Here is a 17,428-nt window from a genome sequence, read left to right as displayed (position 1 = left end):
GGAAGGCCAAATTACACAGGCACAGCACAGCACAGGGAAATATGTCTCACACGACTTTGGGCTGACGCATGCGCATTGCGTGGACCGTGGAAAAAATCCCCGTAATTTTGCAGAGCAGCCCAGCTGCATGAAGGCAACATTAACAGCGCCAACGACGACTGCAAATGGGCGACTGTTAGGGCACAACAGCAACGCGTGGTGGCGTTTTTGGCGGATTCGCACAGAATCAATTGAGTCAGTCGAGATGTGGACACGTGAGCTGTAAGAGCGAAATCGAAAAGGACGGAGCGCCGACGAACTTAGCCAACGCGTCGTGTCAGTGACAGTGTCAGTTGATAGTTATCAGGTGCACAACAGTGAGTATAACAACAAAACAAATACAAAAAACAACAGAAAAGCACAAAAGCAGTGGAAGGCAAGTGAAAGTGAAAGTGTGTGTAGTGGTGGCAAATGGCAATGAAGTGTTGCAAAATTAAGAAATGAAGTAATATCGAATAAGCAGCACATATGTGTGTATGCCGTACAGTGTTAAATATATGGATAACTGTGCGAGGCGAAAAGTGAAAGTGAAAGCCACCCAATACAGGAAAGGCTAGAAAAAGCCCGTAAAAGTAGCTAACCACAAGGCTAACTGAAATTTCAGAAAAATTTAAGCACAAGAACGCCCGAAACTCGCTTCGCAGCACGCTCGAGTGTCCGTTCGTTTCCTCAACTATTAAATTCGGGTGCTACTACGTCAGGGTCCGTGGCGGCGTATGCGTGTATAAGTATGTGCGCGTGTGTGTGCTTGCGTGTCAAGTAAAATCAATGAAAGCAAAAGTGAAAACGTGTTATATAGCTAACTGCATCGGTGTACATATGTGTGACGTGAGCAACACCAAGTGAGTTGCCCCGAGGCTGCCGAGCAGGACTCTTGACCAGTTGATAGGTGAGGACACGCGCACCCACACACACACTATTTATTACTTATGCGAAAATTGCATGCCAACATTTTGTTTTTTTTTTTTGTTTTTGTAATTTTTACACACATATTGAAAGTTGCAGACAGTCAGCGTTATACACAAACACACGCTTGCGTCGTTTTACGTCATGAATTTCACAGCAGTGTGCTGAAGTTCGTGCCACACACACACACGCACAGGCCAGTGCACAGCGTGTATTTTTAGTATACACACGAACACACGTATTGGATGCGTTTAAATATATTTGTTTACTATATTTGCCTCCACATATAGAATTTGTATTTTTTTTCATTTTCGTCGGTTTTGAAAGCGTTGCTGCTAGTGGCACCGTTGCACTGTTGTGGCGCAACTAATGCTGCATATGTGTATTTAAATCATAATCTATTCGCACAATGCGCTCGACTCGAGGAGTATCCTTGTCCCCAATGCAGGCTATACTAGATATGTACGCATTGTACACACGAACAACACACATACGAGTGCATACACCCACATTGGTTCTAGTCTAAACCGATATATAAGTATTTGTATTTGCATTTATGTGTCTGACGCTGGTGTGCTTGCAGGCGCAATGCATTTGCAGTTGTTTGTATGGCGCACTTAGGCGAAAAAGCAGTTGCATAATATATTACGTATACGCAGTGTGCGACCAAAACGAAATCAGGCGCATGCATGCAAACGCAAAAAAAAAAAAAAACAAATAAAATGGGCGTACGGTGTATTTGCATATTTCGTTTGTTTCGTGCGTGACAAATTAGAATTGAAAATGTGGATTTCTCCTGTGAAATTGATGCTTTATTTAACAAAGATTTCTCGACACAAACAACAGTGACACACCAACACCAGCAGCAATTAAAAAGAAAAACACAAAAAAAAGTATCCATCAGTTGTATCTCGCTATGAACCTAAAATATCCTTCACAAATAGAAAATATTTCATGAATTAAATAGATTTCGATCATTCAGTTTGTATGACAGCTATATGCTATAGTAGTCCGATCTGAACAAAATCTTCGAAGATTGTACCTTTGGTTTGGGCAGTAATGTGGCCTCAATTTGGTGAAGATATCTCGACTACTGAAAAGGTTTTCCATACAAGGTTATAATATTTACCGCAGAGTTAGTATGACAGCTATATGCTATAGTGAGCCGATATAAATTTAATTTTTAAGAATTGTAGCGTTGACTTGGAATAAAATATACTTCAAATTTCGTGAAGATATCTCGACTAATAAAAAAGTTTTCCATACAAGGACATAATATTATCGTACAGTTTGTATGACGGCCATATGCTACAGTAGTTCGATCTAAACTTGTTTCTTTTAGAATTGTTGCTTTGATTTGTATAGTAATCGATAATGAATTTCGTGAAGATATCTCGACTAATAAAAAAGTTTTCCATACAAGGACATAATATTATCGTACAGTTTGTATGGCAGCTATATACTATAGTGAGCCGATATCGGTGTTTTCAACAATTGAGGAGCTCCTTTGCGAAGAAAAGATGTGTGCGAAATTTAGTGAAGATATCTAAGTTATCCTTACAAAAACTTGATTTGCATCGTTCAGCCTGTAAGACATCTATTTTCTATATTGATCCGATATCGCCGGTTTCGACAGATGAGTAAAGTTTAATCGTAATGTCCTCAATTTCAATATATTGGAAGACATAAATATTAAAAAATTTTAAGCAAATGGGCAATAACGTAAATGGATCATTTACATGATTGGGATTCTCCTTTAGCAAATGTGACTGCTTTTGTTGTTGGCTTCACTCATTTTGTCCATTTGGTTTAAATTTTGACCATACTGGTTTTTAACAGGGTATTTTTCACTTCTTTTTTCTACATCTGAAAGTATTTGCTCGAAGCCAGTTAAAATCCCCAATCCAATCCCGCAACTTTTAAAGAATGGACTTAAGTTCGACTATAGCGGGGTTTGATTTAAGGCGCACAATTAAACAGCGAAAATAAGAATGCGATCTCCAAAGGCACTCAACAAAGGGCCCTCATGCTGTACAGCCAAGAATAAGTATATATACGAATGTTTCCAAAGTATAAAATCGAGCGGGAGGTGAAGTCTTTAAAAAACTAAATACCATAATCGCTTTTCGGCTTCCCGACCACTGCAGTGTCTTCCAAGTGGAGATCGCAGCAATTAAGATAAGATAAATATATGAGTATTGCACCGCGACCTTAGGTCTATTATACGCTCTTCTAAGTCACAAATACCCATCTAGCTCCAGCATAATATTAAATCCCTGTTAGGTGCTAATGAGGCATTATGAGGCAATATGGATCCAAGTCAATTAGCTGGTGTTCTGGAGTTTCAGGTTCCCTGTCGCAATTAACAGAGTAGAGAGTACTTACAACAAGAAATACAAAATTATATGCAGCCAAGCGGCTTCAAAATCACCAGTGAAATAATGTTTTGCTCACACATACCTACTGTTAATATTCAAAGGGAATGGCATAAGAAGCATAGTAGGACTGCTAACAGGTCACTATCTAATTGGCAGATATGCCAGCTGACTGGTAGCATCATACAATGACTACTGTATGTTAGAAGCTGTCAGGAGCTAGAGGAAAAGAAATATCTTCTGAGTAATACAATTCGAATAAACCTTGTTAAAGAAAAGAATTGCAACTATGATTCAAATGTTTCCGAAGGAGGTCTAGGAAGTTGCACGTTTAAAAGCGGAAGTTTGCCTATGAGCCTCCTAAAGATCTAGGTGCGAATTAGACATCAACCCTAGTTACATAACTAACTGATCGGACGAGATATGAGTTTTGGTCGGTTAATTTAACGAACAGTTGTATCTATCACCTAAAACTAAGCGAGATAGCTATATGATTATATACATACATATGAGTACAGTCTGTCAAGTAAAAGCGTGGTCGTGCTAATTTATAAAAAAAAAAATATTTTATGAAACTTTCATATTTATATATACATTTTACGCATTACAAACAATGATACAATTTGGTCAATAATATATCCAGTCACCACCGGCGTCGATAATTGCCTAGCATCTTCGAGGCATGCTTTCTACTAATTTGACGGCGTATTCTAGTGGAAAGAATCTCCAGACCTGACGAATTTCGTAAGACAACTGCTTCAAGGTGTATGTGCGTCTTCCACGTAACTTCTGTTTAATATATGTTCACACATTTTCAATAGGGTTTGCATAGGGCGATCGCGACAGCCAATCCAATGCAGCGATGCCAGATTGAGTTTTCCACTGAGTACAGAGCTTGCTGCGGTGTTTAGGATCGTTGTCTTCCTGCAGAATCCAATCTTAATTTTTTCTGATGAACCATCATTTGGCAGATGGCAGTAAAGCTTTTTTGAAGATTTTTATCATTTTCTTGGCATTTAGATTGTCAGTAGAGAGGTACAAAGTGTCGAATCCCTGCTTTGAGAAGCAGCCCCAAAGATGCAGCTTTATTCCATGTCTTACGGTCGGCTGAACAAGCCTATTGGTGGAAGTTGACCAGGCTCGCGTGAGGACAGAACGTGCTCATATAGAACATTCATCAGTAAAAATTACATTTTCAAAATCTCTATCAATATTCTCATGCGTCCAAACGAGTCGCTTTGTCACAAGTTTTTCAGTCAACAGAGGCTTCTTCATTGTGTTGCGCCATTTCAGATCATGAGTAAGAAGAAGGGTTCGGATAGTTTCGTAGAATATATCTAAACCTTTTGACATTAATTTTGTTTGTCCTTGGCGCAGTGTTAAAGCAGGTTTCCGCGAAAACAGATTCACTATCCTTTTTTCATCTTTTTTGTTCACTTTTCCTATCGAACCACGTTCTGGTAAATCATCGACATTTTTAGCCACTATATATCGCTGTATCCACTTCTGCACAAATGCCTTCGACTTTCTCGTATATTTAGCAACCGGTGATTGCGACATTTTGGGACCTTTCGGGTGGATGCAAAGGAACACAGCTTCGTAGCGCGACGCGTACTTAGCACTCATGGCGTTTAACGTGATTCTTTTCAAAAGATCAACGACTACTGAACCTTTGTTGACAATGCGTCAAGGACAAAGCTTTCCTCTATCGGTTCGCGAAGGAATTAGAGCGAAATCTTTCATTAACTGTCTTACTTGACGGACTGTACATATAATGATTTTGATTTTTCTAACAAATCAGTGTATGAGTTATATAGAGTATTCATATGTAAAATAAATATGCTTAGATTCCGATCCTCTTCTTGACATTATACACTTTAAGATACTTTAAGGTATGAAATGTTCGGTTGCACCGGAAATTACCCCTTTCTCACTTCTTGTAGTACGATTTGGCCTTTACTTGAAAATAGTCCTGAGTTTCGGAGATCACTTTATCATTCAGTTCCGGACAATACAATTGATGGAAGTAATTCGAAGGCTAATTCGTGATTTTTGCTATCCGTTTCACTTACTTGTGACAGGGTGCATTGTATTGATGAAACAGCACTTTATTTTTTTTTTCTTTCAATGTGACTGTTTTCGGCGATTTCTCCTTGAAACGATACAATAACGCTTGACAGGGTTGTAGCGGCTGTATTTTTTCTGATGCGCTGATGAACGGCTATTACGTTGTTGATTGCGCTTTCTGTTTCAAGGTAGTCAAATAATAAATATTACTCCATACGCATCAGAAAAAATACAGACGCCACAACCTTTTTAAGCGACTGTTGCGTTTTTTCACTATTTGCAGCGGGTTCATCCTGTGCAGTTCACTCGAATAAGTGTCGATTCGACTTCATTGTTGAACGGGAGAATCATCATCCATTTCATTCATTGTTCCACATCAATGCAAGTTTATTGTGCTTTACTATCTCCAAACACTGCTCCGAATCATCAACACGTCGTTGTTTTTTGTCAAAAGTGAACTCGCGGAGCACCCACTTTGCACAAAGTTTTTCGTACCCAAAAATTCGTGAATGATATGATGTTCACTTTCAGTTGGTTACATTAGAGTGCCATCGAAAATTACTTTGGGAACTATTTACACTCTTGCAACCTGTTGCTCCAGAGTGTTATAGTTTTGTTCATTTCAAAACCACTGGTGCAGTGGTTTCGATGATTGAAGGGGCATCGCCTTTGAAGACTGTGATCAACTTGAAAGGTGAATTTTTAATTTAAACTTCGCGTGTTTTTTGAATAGCTAAGTTTTTTCCAGGATGTTGATAGTACTGTTAGTGACATCTATGCTTAATTTCACGTCAAAATATTCAATAGTATTTAAGACTATCGTCTTATCATAATATCATCATTCAAATAAATTTTTTTTCATTGAGTTATAAGATTAATAAGAAATAAAAAAATTTCCCAAAAATAATCAAACTTTAACTGTTAATATCTTTTAAACGGTTGAGTTTACGAAAAAATCATAGGAGACCTTTTTGTAGAGCATTCAATTTCCTAGAAAATCTAAGGAAGAAGATATTTTTTGAAGTAATTGGAAGCGAGATATAAATTTTCCTATCTGATAATAAGAAAAAATAGAAAACTATATGTAGGAGGACCTTCCCGTTACAATTAAGAACTCATATTTGGAGAGGCTTTCTTAGAGTCTTAGAGCCTTGTCTAGGAACCTTTTTTTCCGAGTACCAAACGAAAAAAAAATTTTTTTTTTTTATCACCCTGCTATGTAGATATACATACTTGATTTATTAGCCTTTTGGGTGAAAATTCAGATTTTATATAATTTTTACTTGCGCTTCCCAAAGTAGAGATTTCAGCAAACATAAAGCCAACTGATTAAAAAAACTGATATTCTGACATCAAAATTTTTCATTGAAAATCGAGGATTTTTATACCCTGAACAGGGTATATTAAGTTTGTCACAAAGTTTGTAACACCCATAAATGTCCGTGTGTCCGTCTGTCTGTATATATACGAACTAGTCCCTCAGTTTTTAAGATATCCTTTTGAAATTTTGCAAACGTCATTTTCTCTTCAAGAAGCTGCTCATTTGTCGGAACTGCCGATATCAGACCACTATAACATACCTGTATAGTTGCCATACAAACTGAACGATCGGAATCAAATTCTGGTATGGAAAACTTTCACATTTGATAATGTATCTTCACCAAAGTTGGACAAGTTATTTTCTAAGATAATTATGTAATATATAAATAAATTGTTCAGATCAGCTTACTATAGCATATAGCTGCTATACAAACTGAATGATCGGAATCAAATGCTTGCAAGGGATACTTGCTCATTTGACGATATATCTTCACGAAATTTGGTATGAGTTATTGGTCATAGAAATAAGGCAATACCGGATTAAATTGTTCGGATCAGCTCACTATAGCATATAGCTGACATACAAGTCGATCGATTGAAATAGAGGCCTTGTACAGAAAATTTTCGCATTTGACGAAATTTGACATGGATTACAGCTTAAGGTAACAATATAATCTTCGAAAAAATTGCTCAGATCGAATTACTATAGCATATAGCTTCCATACAAACTGAAGCTGAGGTAAATGTTTTTTCTTGTTTAAATTAAAAATATAATGTGTATTGGACATAAGTTTAAACCTAATTTCGTGAATAATTGATTTTATATAAGATTAAAATAAAAATCCCGAAAACTTGTATTTTTGAATTTTTCTGTAATATTTTGAGGTTATGTGAAAAAGGTGTACATCTAAAAGTTGTAGTTCTTTCTCTTCATTATCTACAACTTTGCGATATAACTTTTTTCCATAAGACCCATAATTTTTTTCCGAAAATCGAGTTAACTCATTTTTAAGCCTTAATAATTCCACCACACTCTTCCACTTCATCTTTCCGACCAGAGATCGCCCGTAAATTTCCTTCTTTTTTTTCTTTCTTTTTGTCCTATCGTTTCTACTGGGTTTCAACTGACGATGCATTCCTTTCACTTTTTACCATTTCTACAGGCTTCTGCACTGGTCTTTTTATAATATATTTGCGTTACTCTTAATCTTGATTGAAAAATGCGTCCCTTAAGCATTTTTCTGCCAACTTCTGAATTATTTTAAATTTTGACCTCACCGATTTTCTTTTATTCAAAAAATTTCTTAAAGGAAGTTCCAACTACTTATCTGAACCTTCCAAGGATACTTATGTGACCATGTGTTTTTAATATGTTTCCCTTCTAACCTATTCACATTTTGATTTGGGTAGAAAGGCGCTTTCGCAACACGCTAAATACGCTTAACTTCACCACGCTTTTATTAACCGTTGTAAGTAAACTAACCGCTACACTTTCAGGTATGATTTATTCGTTGTGGCAGCTCACTCAACGATACCCGCCTGTAAAAGGCTGAAACGGATAACGCTGTTGTCCTTCACCTCTGCCTTCTGACACGATGTGTTAGGTACGAGCATAAAATCGCAAAGCTTGCTGTGTGTGGCGAGTGTAGTTGTGAGTGCGAAATTGCGAAATTTTTGTTTTGCTTTTCTCTCTCTAGCGGTGATGAGGATACGCTGGCGATAAGCACACGGGTCGGCAAGTTCATGCGGCTCAAAGTTTTGTGTAAATACACATCTTCAGTCGGCAAATAGCTTTGTCTATAGCTTAGGTCGTAAGTGAACTATGCTCCCAACGTGCTCCTCCACCCGTCGGCGATCGGCCTTCTAGTGTTTCCATTTCATTCGCATGTCGTGTTTGACCTTCTTCCTGACAACGGAAACGCGTAATTGTGAGTGAAGGGCTAAGATGGCTCACATGCACACACACGTAGAAAGTACTGTATGTGTGTGCATATGGGTTACGGATCGCCGCTCGCCGCTGTTACCTTGAAGTTGTGGCTTTGCAAATAAATAATACATATAATTCGCTAGCAGGCTATTACTTCTGCTGGGTCTTTAACAACAACAACTCAACAACTCGTATATACAGTACATATGTGGGAATATTAGCATACTATATAGAAGTTACGTATATTTCAGCCATCATTTTAGCGTCCTGAGCGTTTGCATATGCAACAAAACATGATATTTGAAGGCCTTGTTGGCCGTAGCTTCAAGAGTTGCAACCGCTTTGAGGATGTACGGTTGTTTGTAGGGTTTTAACATTTATTTATGTATGAATGTATGTATGCGAAATGACGTTCGGCTTGTTGAAGGTTATGGCACGGCTTGCGCCTGTGGCCGCGCCCTTGAACCTTCGGCATTGAAACTGTATGAGAACATAGAAAAGGAAATAAATTTTATTTAAATACACGTCTTCAATTGCTGGCCTTGGACTTCAGCGACGTGCAAATTAGCTCATTTTAATATTTACCGTTATAGCCAGAGTGATTCTATAAGTTCAACAAATCCAAATGTTTTCCGTAATATCTTTATATTTATAAATCTTCTGACCGTGTGTTTGCATTTGAACTGCTCCTAAACGGATGGACCGATTTTGATGAAATTTTGTGTGTATGTTCAAGCAGATTCGAGAATGGTTTAGATTTTCAATTTGGTCCACTGGAAAATAATTTTTAAACGATTTTATCATTTTTAATCAATTGTTTATTTTGGAATGTTTGACCGATAGATGGCGCTACCATCGCAGTATCCAATATTCAAACCTTAAATTGGCGTAAACGTACATTAAAGAAAACGATGCCAAAGTAAAAGACGACATCTGTGGATCAAGTTTTTATATTGTGGACAGAGTTGTTCGTTCTTAAGTAATAAATTGGGTGATTCAATACATCTATGGGTAACTATAACATTTTTTTCATACCTGCTAACTATTGGAGGGGGTATCTTGACAGGCAATTTACAATTGCAAAAGGTCTGGCATAAAAAAATAGCGGCATAACTGAAGTGTTGATAAAAAATTTGAGATATACAGAAATCTTTTCGAAGCATTGCACAGAGCAATGCAATATTTAAACGGGAACGATGAATACATATGTATATGCGTACAATTTCAAAATGATCCTTCCTGAAAAATAATAAAATTGCTAAATATATGGAATGGTATTATTTTTAGTAGTATTTTTACCCCAAAAACCAATTCTTTCTTAACGCACGAAATGCTTTTTGATTCATTTTTGTTCCTTTATCAAAAATGCGATTATTCCTTAACTAAAACTTATAATCTAACTAATAGAAATCATAAAGATGGTATTAGTAGTACTACCTATGTATCAGCCACAGTAAAGCGTAAGCGGGTCCTCTAGTACTTGTATATAAAAGGAACAGAACTTTTGGAACATCGAATGCAGTTCCATCATCAAAGCTTAGCTTGATTTCTTGAAAAGGGAGACACAACGACACCAAACTGCAGGTGGACGCTTTAAGTCTCCCATTAAGGTCATTGTGCCTCCGGGTGGTAACCAATTAACCCCATCTAGCAACTCAGTGGATACCTGATTTCTCCACTCTAGCTGCCTAATGTCGGAATAGTGTTTTAACATCGTCAACTGTAAAGAGATTAATAAAATGGCGGCAATTTGAATTTCGCGTTAAGCTTCGGTAGCCATTCTTTGGGTTAACATGAGCCCATCATACTGATGAGAGTGGCATGACAGAGTGGGAATGGCTCACATCGCATAATGAGAAATGACTATCGGGTATTATTCTTCCTAAATAATTCGTTTTATGTGCCCGGAAAACTTAAAGCAAGTTCGTTTTAGACACCTGTATATAAACTTTGAAGTCTATGTACCTGTGGTTGGCAGCTTATCAATCTTAGCAATTTTCTATTACTTGTGCTTAGACGTAAAACGGCCTCCTTACGCCTATCCATAGGTAGTTGTTTTTTTAGTATTAATTACAATCCGAGCTACCCATACATACGTGAGACGTGAAGATAGGAGTCGAAGGTCAAGTGCAGGGCCACTAGAAGCAGAGTATTATATGACATCTTCACCACTGTGATGTCTTATGGCGAAATGTTTGCTAAAAGTGAAAAATTAGAATAAAATATTTTTATATTGACTGAGCTCATTTCACTACCAGTAAAGAGATAAACCATACTTAACTTTTCTTTATCTCTCGATTAGATTTGAGGACACCTCGCTGCGTTGGTGTCCGCTAATTTACGTGTTTAGCAAGTTTTCGATTTTGGGTTATTCAGCAGTCTGTCCTCCCGGCTGTCATTTCCGTGTCGGCCTCAGTTTCGTATCTCGCTGCGTTCCTTGTGTAGGGAGACATGTCACAAAGAACCGCGAACTTGACGCCGGTGCATTCTGGTATTTTCCAGCTGGTGTCTTCATCTTTCGCCAGTCCAGCTGAGTATCCTACCGAAAGAGGTATGCCACGACATGGTCGGTGAAGAACAGAAAGTGAGCCCTACTATCTACAGATGCAAGGAATGAGTACTAATCGGGGTCTATAGTATAGCTTTCTGCATGAAATCACTTTCTACGGTACTGCCACGATGGAATATCTCTCACAAACAAGTCCTCCATATTGATTGTTATATGAACATACTCAACCGAATATACCGTTAGAAACAGGGTTTTTTCCAAATTTAACATCATGGAAGATCAATTCCTGCGGTGGCAGGCCGTTCAGGCTACTTTACAGCATACTGGCACATATGTAATACCCGAGTATATACTCATATACTTAAAGTAACTGTATGTATATTTGAATGCAACGATGATGTATTTCTCCGCATTTGTTTGAAATTTAAAATTAAACTTCATTCACCCGTATTTGCGTCTTCAATTGTTTGTACAGCTGAAATTTAGCTAAATACAAATAGACGTTCGCTAAATATTTCGGGTATATTTACCCAAGAATAAAACAATAAAACACTGAGTAAGATAAATAAGCACCTTAAAGTAAATATAATTCGTCTGTTTGCTGAGCCTATGATTTTATAAATCCATAATAATAAATTAGTCACTCTTAAAATTAAAATTTAAGAGTAAATGGAGTCAGGAATTGATTGAAAATGAGTTACCAAGCCTGTTTTTTTATACCCTGAACGGGGCATTTAAAGTGAGCTTCTACCAACTAGGAGAATATAACGAGGACTCTATAAAATGTATACTTAATTGATCTGCATGATGAGCTGAGTCGATAGACATATCCGTCTCTCTGTCCGTCTATCTGTACACTCATGAACTATAACCTTAGTTTGTGGAATATCTTTCTTCCAAAGAATCTGCTCATCCAACAGAACCGCCAATATCGGACCATTATAGAATACAGCTGCCATACAAACTGAACGATCGTTATCAAGTGCTTGAATGGAAAATGTTTTCATTTCCGAAGAAACTTTTCAGATCGAGTCACGGATTGGATTTAAATCTATGCGAATACTTCAACACTGTACTCATTCAATCATTACCAGAATTAGTAACCTTGATCTGTCGTCAGTCTAGCCACCACACAAGCCACATTGTCTCTTATTTTAAATAGCTGCCATAATGGCCGATTTTTGGCATATAAAAAGACGAAGCATTCCATATTCTCTATGTGGGAATTAAGGAAGGAATTGGCCAAGTTTGTTCTAATTTATTTTTATTTTACATACATTCTACGGATTTTACATTATTGGCACTAAAACTTTATTATATTATGTCGGCACTGGGGGTCCAAACTGTGCTGATAAATTACCAGAGCAAGTGCCAGCATATAAAAAAGTTTTAATTACTAAAAATTTATTCATTGAAACATTGTTTTTGCATAAAATTTACTTATTAGGTCCTAACATATGCGAGCGATCCTAATGACAGGTATTCCATACCACAGCTTCCTGGCGGCTAATGAGTTATTAGGCAAATTAGTAATAGGTATTTTTGTGACACATGCCCACTTAAGCTTTTGGAACCGTGGAATTAAATTACATACGGACGAAAAGACAGACACTTTAAAATAAATCTTGATACTCATATCGGTGATTATAGAGTAACCGACAGCGAAAATACTTTCTATTTCTCCCTTTGCATTCAAATTATTGGTGGATATTTTTCTATTATGTTCACAAATACTTATGCATATACATATATAACACGTATTTGTATTTGCTTTAATTTCGAGGCTTAAATATTTGTGCTTCTCAAGTTTACACAGATTGTTTTTGTTGGCTTTGGGGAACATTCCAATGAATTATTTCGCTATAAAAGTCGGTAATTTGGCAAACGAAAATCATTACCAACACAACGTCTCCGGAGAACTGAATACTTAAAACAAAAATGAAATTTATCACTTTGATACTTTCGGGTAAGCTTCTATTTGCTTTAATTTGTACTTAATTTTTTCTACTTAATTTTAATAAAAATACCAAATTTCATTTACAGCATTAATGGTACTTGGCGTAGTAACCGGAAGCTGCTACAAGAATGGAGAAAATCCTACTGCTCAATGCAAACTCGATAACGAGTGCATACTCCAATATTCTGTAATTCCAGATTTTATACAAGACTGCTTGGATAATAATAGTAAGTTTTATTTAGATAATTGTTTTAACCATAACATACTTACATTGTAATAATAATTTCAGGTTTAGCTGAAGTCTCTTGTGACTTCGTTAAGTGGGCCCTCATTTGCCTGCCAAAAAGTTCAGGTGTTGGAGCTTAGACCCAACTTTCTTGCGCACAAAATTCGCATGGATCCGATTCAAGGTACAACCGTACACCCGCACACATATTAATTTTTACAAGTATTTAGACCTTTTGTCGCCTTTTCAAAATCGTAGAGGATTTATTCGAAAATAACTGCAATCTATTTGATATGTATTCGTGACATTAAATAAAGTATAACAAACTGCAATAAAATTAAATGTGTTTATTACTTAATTATGGTTGGCAACGCGACAAGCTGTTTAACCAGGAAAGACGTTAAATTTGGCTGCACACAGGCTATAAATTCTCTCACTGTATGCATTTTAATAGAACGAAAGAGTACAAAAATATTTTTATCATTATCTAAACATTTTCTTCGATGATTGTAGCGATACCATGCAAGGACTTGAGTTCGATCGTGCAGTTTGTATGACAACCATATGCTTTAGTCGACGGTATCGTCAAATGAGCAGTTTCTTGGCGAGAGAAGCACGTTTACAAAATTTCAGACCGATATCTCAAGAATTAAGGGACTTTTTCACGGACAAATTTACAGACAGAAGTAAATCGTTAAATCGACTTAAATCATAACACGGATCATTTATTTGTATGTTGTATTTTATAGAGTCTCCGGCGTTTTTTTTTTTTGGGAGGGGAGGGGCTTGGCAACCGACACCGCTTACGCGATTATAGCCGAGTTAACAACAGCGCGCCAGTCGTTTCTTTTCTTCGCTACGTGGCGTCAATTGGATATTCCAAGCGAAGCCAGGTTCTTCTCCACTTGGTCCTTCCAACGGCGTGGAGGTCTTCCTCTTCCTCTGCTTCCCCCGGCGGGTACTGCGTCGATTACTTTCAGAGCTGGAGTGTTTTCGTCCATTCGGACAACACGACCTAACCTTGTTTTGTTCACTGTTATTCTCCACTCTCGGTTTGATGATAGTTCCCCACATTCTCCACTTAAAGGTTATGTTAAAAAACACCAAAGGTGGCATAACTCACAAGTTAAATTTGTCAAAGCACTAGATTTCACAGCGAATATGTTGCCGAGTGACTTCTTGGCAATCAGTGCAAAAAGTGGGCAAAACAGTGGTACCCACCAGCTTTTATATATATATAAGAGATCTGTCAATATCAATATCACATGAGACTTCAGTGGCGTTTAATTTTTATGCTGTAAAATAAAGGATGTCGATGGCACCACCCCTCTAAATACTTCGTGCCCAATAACACGACTAACAACGCCAAGCATTTTTGCATTAAACTGGGAGTTTATCGTCTGTCCTGCAATATTTGGACTAATCCATTACACTTAGTGAGCAAGGCTGACGTATCGTGGAGGCCGTGCTGTGACTATGGAGCGCTGAAGCCGTGACAGTACCAGACCTTTGCCTGCTGTCGTTTCTGCAGGACTCTTCTACAATCTTAGCAGGTTAAAGTGTGCTTTCAAAGATTGAACTTCAAAAGGCCTTTCATCAGGCGCCAATTAATCCCGATGATATTTGTAAAATTGCCATCACAACGCTATTTCAACTACATATGTATATGAGCTTTGGGTTAAAAAACGCTCATCAAACGTTCCAACGCCTAATAAACGAGGTGTTTGTTTCAAGGTTTAGACCTCGTCTTCACGTACCTTGGCGACGTTGGTATTGCACCAGACGAATGCATTTGACCGAAACTACTAAACGTCCACTGCCCGATGCAGAACTATCACTTTGGGTAAACGCGTCCGACTTCGCAGCCGGTTCTGTTCTGAATCAAATTATTGAAGGTTCTCTTCAGGCGCTGGGTTTTTTTTCACGCAAATTTTCAACTGCTGGAACTCACTACAGCACTTATGATCGAGAGCTGACAGCACTGTATCTTGCTGTTCGCCACTTTCGTTACATGATCGAAGGACGTACTTGTCATGTGTACACTTATCATAACATAGGGCGACAGACCCATAAGCTCGGCAGTTTGACTTTATATCCAAAACCACTACCGATATAAGTATGTCATGTTAAAGACTGCACGCTACTGCAAGGCTGATGGTCGAGCGATTTGTTTGGCCCGGCATTCAACGTGACAGTAAGTTTTTTGCTAAGAACTGCATTGCGTGCCAACGGAATAAAATCATCCGATACAACAGCAGTGTCCGACAGCGCCGAGAGCTTTCCAGTCAACGATTACCAATACCAAACATGACAGGACCGGTAATTGTTGAGACCTTGCTCAATGGCTGTTTTGGAGGTTTTGGCATTCCCATCGGCATCACGTTTGAACTTGGCCATCAATTTGAGAGCGAGTTATTCCAGCAACTGTTATAATGTCTCGGTATTTCACATTTACGAACAACACATTAAAATCTTCTGATTCTGTGCCACAATGCAGATCAGTGGACATCCTAACTACCAGTTATTCTATTGCGGTTGCGTGTAACTTTTCGGGAGGACATGGTGTGTATGCCTTCGGATCTCGTTTATGGCACAACGCTTCGCCTGCTTTCGGATTTTATCATCGAATACAGTAACAAGCCAAACAAAGTAGAGACAATGAAATAACTACGTCGCATCATGCAAGAGCTGTGACCAGTCGATACTTCTTCGTATACTCCAACAAAACCGTTCGTTCACAATAAGCTGGAATCAAGCTAGAACGTCTTCATTCGAGATGACTTCGTTTGCCATATTATTGGCACCCTACAAAGGCCCATTCAAGATTGTCAGCCGCACTGCTAAGTACTAAGTAACTGCTAGAAAGTGCGAAAATTGTTGAAATCGTCAACTTCTTATATAACGGTACTGTTAAAAACTACTAATAGACTAATAAATCAAAAACTGAATATCACAAAGACATTAAATTGTATCTCCTAAATGGTATGAAAAGGCTTCATGGGAGCCGGTATGAAATTTTTACGATGGGCGTGACACCGCCCACTTTTTGGTGAAGAAACATAATTCGGGGCTTAACCAACCGATTTTGACAAAATTCAAATGGATGACATTCTTCTGTTATTTCGATGTCACAGTATCACTTGACTCTTCCAGTACACAAATCAAGAAGTAATTAATGTAACGGAATATAACTTTTCACGAATAATAACTTTAGTGTATGCCACCTTATGAACATAAAATGCTCAAATCCAACAAAAACGTTCAAGCCCCTAGGTACGGAATATTTGGATCCAGTACAAATATTTGATCGAAAATATTGTTCAATGTGTGTGTATCTAATTGAAATCAGGCACAATCTTTCTCTGACAATGTATATTTTTATTTTTGTGTGTCAAAAGTGAGTTGAATCGAGCCAATTCTTCGCTTAACCCCCTATACCTATTATAAAGATTTTCGGTTTGCCATTTCATCATATCAAGGCCCGTTTTCTGGCTTAATGGCTTAGTCAAGAAACAAAATTGTGACATTGGGGTGAGTCAAAACCTTTTGTGGCTCAGAAAATGCAATTGCATCCCAAAAATTGAACGGATTTTGATAAGACAACATCATCGGGCTGTTTCATTACTATCAATAGCAAGCCTAATAATCCGAATTTCAGTTTTGATCACTTTGGCGACTATTTTTTAGGCGGTACAACTACCATTGCTAACACAAAACTTTCACAGTCTCTAGCAACATACAAACAATAACGACCGGAGAAATCGGTGAAGCCCTATAGGTGTCGGATAGTGACACCCTCATCAAATATAAATAAACATTTCCTTCTGTCGAGTAGAGTTACTGTCGGTCGAAACACTCTCCCAAACCATAGTTAATTCGGCTATGCACATCTGCATATTTCTTTAAATATTTCTTTGCAATACTGGTGATTTTATAAGCCGTGTACTTGTGGCACGAATTAGTGGCGGCACTGCAAATCCCTGACCCCATTCATGCCGTTAGCGGTGATATACACATACTTTCACTCCTTCCCAATAATATATGCAGGTAAGTCAGTACATATAGTACTTACCACAAGTCTCGTGTATCTTGAATTTATTGC

The 17,428-nt window shown here is 37.8% G+C and overlaps 1 protein-coding gene across 5 annotated transcripts in view; it reads left to right on the top strand.

Annotated features, from left to right (window-relative positions):
* Positions 1-226: 226 nt before the first annotated feature.
* Positions 227-17,428, top strand: part of LOC105221859 (uncharacterized) — a 189,581-nt gene continuing 172,379 nt past the window's right edge. For 4 of the 5 annotated variants that reach the window (XM_049457274.1, XM_049457273.1, XM_049457272.1 and 1 more), the window contains exon 1: positions 227-928. The gene's annotated coding sequence lies outside the window, so the exon portion shown is untranslated. Of the gene's footprint in view, positions 929-12,950; positions 13,328-13,389; positions 13,669-17,428 lie in introns of those variants that run through there. The other variant, XR_007422831.1, reaches the window with a different exon arrangement.

This window comes from Bactrocera dorsalis, chromosome 5, assembly GCF_023373825.1.
Source record: "Bactrocera dorsalis isolate Fly_Bdor chromosome 5, ASM2337382v1, whole genome shotgun sequence".
NCBI classification, from domain to species: Eukaryota; Metazoa; Arthropoda; class Insecta; order Diptera; family Tephritidae; genus Bactrocera; species Bactrocera dorsalis.
This window is presented reverse-complemented; position numbering and strand designations above follow the sequence as displayed.